The 5728-nt window shown below is 40.9% G+C and overlaps 1 pseudogene; it reads left to right on the top strand.

The window, feature by feature from the left end:
• LOC103725551 overlaps positions 1-785 on the top strand; it is a 1220-nt pseudogene extending 435 nt beyond the window's left edge.
• Positions 786-5728: the final 4943 nt, after the last annotated feature.

Below are 5728 nucleotides of genomic sequence, written 5' to 3'. Positions count from 1 at the left end.
TATATGGCACTAAAGATAAGACTGACAGCAACTATAGAATAGGTTTTGTTTTCTAGAACAAGGATGGTTTTAATCAAGATGTTGATGAGAGGAATAAGAGAGATAAATGGCTGCATTAGTACTGGGAAAGAAGCTAATGTGTACCATGCTAGCACAGCCAATGGGGAAAGCAGAGTAATAAAAATGTACGAAACTTCTACTTTGGTGTTCAAAGATGGTGATAAGTATGTCACCGGGGAATTCAGATTTCGTCATGACTATTGTAAAGGAAACCCTAGAAAAATGGTGAAGATGTGGGCAGAAAAAGAAATGAGGAACTTAATCAGGCTGAACACAGCAGAGATACCAAGCCCAGAATCAATACTGCTAAGAAGCCATGTTTTTGTCATGAGTTTCATTGGCAAAGATGACATGCTTGCACCATTATTGAAAATGTCTGGTTGTCAGAATCCAAGGCCTGAGAGTTGTATCTACAGGCCATTCAGTACATGAGAAAAATGTATCAGGATGCCAGACTTGTCCATGAAGATCTCAGTGACTTCAATATGGTGTGCCATGGCAGAGGTGTGTACCTCATTGATGTTTCTTGGTTGGTGAAGCATGACCACCCACGTGCGCTGCAGTTCTTGAGAAAAGACTGATTTATTTTTGAAGCACATTGTCATGATGACTGAGCAGGAGCCCTTTGAGTTTGTCACAGACTTGCCATACCTGAGAACATGGATGCTTCTATCTTAAAGGCTATGGGAATATGACCCCAAAGGACCAAAAGAAGGAAAAACTAGCCCTGGAAGCTCTGAGTGCTTTGACACAGACTCTGAGGAGCAGAGGGACCATGCCTGCGGTGAAAATCACACTGCTGACTGACACTGATGGAACGTGAAAAGAGAAAGGAAAAGATGGCTAAGACCAAAAGAGGCAAACAGAATGAAGACTTATGTTGTGAGCAGTCATGCCCGCCCTCTTAAGACTGAACTATAAGTGACAGCTAGAGGATAGCTTCTCGACCGCATCTGAATTGTCTCACCATCTGAGATGACTGGCTGAGGTGCGATCATGTAATTGTGTAAAAAGCTCTAAAACCCAAAGTTCTGGAGTCCAGATCCAGTCACTTGGTGACTGGTGTTAACTGATTTATTTAAGGCATTATTTTAATTAAGAACTTTGTACATTTTCTACTTTTTAACCTGAAAATCTGTTTTCAGAAGCATCATAAATATTTAAATACAGTGAACATCCACAGCCTAGTGAGTTTAAAGGCACATGAACAAAAAAACCATAGAATCAAATAATTCATATCTTGAAAATTGTGCACCGTTCTGAGCAATGTAATGAACTCATGCACCGTGTGGGTCTGTCCTGCATGGATAGTGTATCTGTGCTGTAGCTGTATCCACTACCCACTTAGGTATCATTTAGTAGCTGCCTTAGTTATTAGATTTACATTATTGTACTGATTGTGTTAACTCATGTAGTAGTTTAACAAGACACTATCATTCATCTCACTGCATCTCATCACACATAATCGCATATCAACACAAAAAGGTGTGCAGTCTAATAAGGTGTTTTGAGAGTCTACATTTACATAACTTTCCTTGTAGCATGTTGTGTAATTACTGTTTTGTTTCTTAATCTGTAGTTTGTAGATTAAACTTCATCATAGGTGTACTTGAGAAAACAGCATGTACAGCTTTGGCACTCTGGCGTCCACTGGGGTCTTGGAATATACTCTCTAAGGCTAATCAGCAGGTAATGTATTATGTGGAAAAATAAAAGTATTGTGGGAACTGTAATGAACAATAAAAATTTTCCCTGCTTTCAAAGATCTTGGAAAAACTGAACAAAACAGCCCTGTAACAACTTGACAGAATATACAACAGAAAGGTATACTGTGACTTTTGCAGGAAATTGGACACTGTGAGTATTGCTGAAAGTAGAAGTAATTGAAGAAATCTGGGAGGATATTGAACCAGGGGTTTGAGATAGCTAGAAGCAGTATAGATTGAGGGACCTCATCAGTCAAGCCCAGCAAAATGTCCCAAGAAGGGTCAATAACTTACTGTCTGTTCTGTGGTTAAACCCAGTGAAGTTTCACATCAATCGAAGTGAGCAGTGAGGAGAGCTGGCAAGGAGAAGATCACCAGCTGTACCTGTAAACACTAAAGTATCTGTTCACATCAAGGAGATGAAAAAGTAGTTCTTTAAAGGAATGATCCACAGAATGGACATGGCTTTAGACTCCTCTATGATGAAAGAATTCCAGTAAAATCTAGAATGAGCCTTTAGATTGGAATTTAAAATGATGGGTTGACTGTGAAAGTAAAATAGAAGCCTGAATTTTAAAAGTAGAACAGCAGAGTTCACCAGGAATTTGATTCCAAGAGTTGTAGAAGACATTAAATCCCCATGAAGTACCCAGACTTTGGAGGAGGACTTGGGACATGCACTTGTGACTTGGGATTTGGGACAGAGTTAGTCTCAGGTAGAAGCAGAAGCTGTGTTGGGGGACTAGTACTCGAGAGTACCATGGTATTGTGTCTGCTCTCTTGTCTCCAGGTCCTTGTCTATGAACTCTTACATTCACTGTCTGGCAGGTTGGTTGTACTTTTGGATTAAGTTCATCTTTTGAACCTTATCTGAATTCTATTTGCTCGGTTTCCAAATTGCTCTGGGTGACATCTGCTTGTCACCAGTAAAAGCAAAAGGACATCAGAGTAGATTGCCTTGACAGAGCAGACAGGTAATTGCAGCTTTAATTTTGTTTTGTTTTTGGAATGATCCAGGTGTCCAGCCTCTTTATCTCACAAAAGAACCTTAATAAATGTGGGAGTGTTGGCAGACGAGCTGCCCCAGTGGGCAGCCTGCCAATCAGATGTGCTAGCTTTCTGCTATTGAAATAGTGCTTCCCGTGAAAGCATCACACATCAGGAATTCTCTGCTGCTCCCAGAATCCCAACAGCTTCCAAGCTAGAAGCACAATTAGAGACATGGAGACTCCTCAGCAGCCAAGACACACATTTCAGCCTGGAAATTCAGTTCTCAACGAGAGTACACAAGACATGTGAACATAAATCATCCCCCAGAAAAGCTGTTCTTGTGAAACCAAATTGTCCAGAGCTGAAATCTGCCAGGTGATTGGTAAAGTGTGTCTCTGATTTGAAGAATTGTCAGCGTTACAAACAGTGCACAAATATAAACTGGATATTCAGAATTCAGCCTTAGCAAGCATCTTGCTTTACTGCACACATATATAAATTGGACTCAGGTGTGGGAAAAGTAGGACTTGGTTAAAAGTGGAATTAGACAAGACTTGGGTCTGGGCTGAAGAGCAGCTCAAAAGGCTATCTGGAGAAATTCTGCAAGCATGTGGAGATGCCATTGGCTCCAGAAAAATCAGGACCAGGAGCATCTGGGAACAGGCCAAGTTTGTAAGCTCCAGACAGAACCCAGAGGAAGGTAATAGGGTAGGGATGCTTTGCCTAGGGACTGGAGTTAGTGGGTTGAACTATATAGTTCTTAGTGACATTAAAGGTCTCAGAGGCAGACTAGAGAAAGTTCCATTAATTAGAACGGTAAAGATTAGATAGGAAGGAGTTCCTTAGAAATGAATAAAACAGTGAATAGACTCTTTTCAGCTAAGGACCTATGCATCCCAATCATTCCATTCCTTTAAGTCCCAGGAGAAGAAGATTTCAGGTACCCTCTGAGTATAGCATATAGCAAGTACTGTTTTTCTTTTTGATATATAAGGAGGAACTGCCATGAAAGAGCTCTTGAACTTAAGATGATGATGACATGGACTTGGCTAGAACAGGCTTGATTCTTGGATTCTGGCAAATACATGTATTTTCTAGGCATTGGAAACAGACTGGCTTAGACCCACCATCCTGAGATGTATCAAGTTCATGAGTAGAGCCTTAAATGGACTTCACTTTAGTGGACATAACTGAATTAGAAGGAGTTGTTTCTTTTGTTGGCTTTCTACCTTCTAGAATAATCAGGGCAGAAATGGTTGTCTCTGGGACCACTCTGGAAGAGACACCGGGACCATGGACAAGACAGGGAACCAGCCAAATATATAAATATATGCATTTGTGTGTGTATAATTATATGATCAAATAATATATTTAACTCAGAACATATTTTATCTGTGGCTATACACAAAGTTTACCCTAATCCTTTCCAGGATCCTGATTCCTATGTTTGGACAGAATCCTTAGTCATTGGATGTTTGGAGACACAGGTGTGACCTCAATTTTATGGACTCTAGATTAGGAACATACAATACAGTTGCTCTTTGTAGAGGTGTTCATGTCTGTCATAGGAATTTGGTTATTTCTGTGTCATCCAAGTTAACACTAAGAAGCCTCTGGAAATCACTGCACTCAATATACCGGAGAAATATGTAGCAATGCAGAAGGTAACAGAGGGAATCAAGGAAGCAACTGACAAGCACTTGGCTTGATTGAAGGGCAGCAGTTGTGAAATGCAGAGGGAGGCTTTGATCTGAGGGAAGGTAGAGTATTAGGGCTCCATCTGTGGCCATCAGAAGGGTCTAGAAGAAAGCCTGTTCTTATCAGAAAGACCTGTCAGGTCACAAGGAACCACCTGGGAGATGGGCTCATATTCTCGGGAAAGAACTGAGGCATGAATTCTGATTCCAGAATCACAAATTAAAACAACGGCAAGCATTTAGAGAACAAATAAAAGCTGAAGCATAGATACTTGCTGTCTCTCACACTTAAGCCTGTGGCAAAAACTGGTCTAGGCAGTGGTGGAATGGCTCAACTTTTAGGTAGGTTCAATAGCTATGGCTGAGAAAGTTACAGAGAAATAGGGTTGAGGGGACTCTCTTTCTAATCTCAATCCTCATTGATTTCCTTTGTAACTGATTAGTGTTAAAAAATCAATATGAAGACACAATTAGAATTAAGCAATTAGGTTTTAAGTGTCCAAAACAGACATTTCTGCTTCCATTCACAGCATTTCCAAGATTCCCAGCAACAGGTAGCCAGAAAAACCAGTGACTCCCAATGTTAGTTTCATAGTATGATGTGTTGTTGCTTGTGGTGTTTTGTTTCTAAACAGAAAGCAGCATTAAGCCCATTAATCTCTGTGACTTAAACATTTTTATTTCCTATTTACAGACCGGGTTGTTTTTTTTTTTTAAAAAAAAACAACAAACAAACAAACAAAAAACATCTTTCTACTCAGGGCCTGGGGAAATGACTCCCCATCTGGTAAAGTGCCTGTGTTGGATAGCTTTAGTCTGTTTTGTTTCTAAACAGAAAGCAGCATTAAGCCCATTAATCTCTGTGACTTAAACATTTTTATTTCCTATTTACAGACCGGGTTGTTTTTTTTTTTTAAAAAAAAACAACAAACAAACAAACAAAAAACATCTTTCTACTCAGGGCCTGGGGAAATGACTCCCCATCTGGTAAAGTGCCTGTGTTGGATAGCTTTAGTCTCAACTTGACATACCTGGGTTGAGGGAGCCTCAATTGGGGGATTGCCTCTATTGGACTGGCCTGTAGCCATATCTGAGGGGCAGCTTCTTGATGAGTGATGTGGGAGGGCCCAGCCCACTGTGGGTGGTGCCACCCCTAGGCAAGTGGGCCTGTGTTGCAATAAGAAAGCAGGCTGAGCAGGGGCCAGGGGAGCAAGCCAGTAAGCAGCATTCCTCCATGGCCTGTGCTCCAGCTCCTGCCTCCAGGTTCCTGCCTTG

Source organism: Nannospalax galili, unplaced genomic scaffold (genome assembly GCF_000622305.1).
Source record: "Nannospalax galili isolate Female #2095 unplaced genomic scaffold, S.galili_v1.0 scaffold1029, whole genome shotgun sequence".
NCBI lineage: Eukaryota > Metazoa > Chordata > Mammalia > Rodentia > Spalacidae > Nannospalax > Nannospalax galili.
Note: the sequence above shows the minus strand (reverse complement) of the source record. Positions and strands in the feature narration are given on the sequence as shown.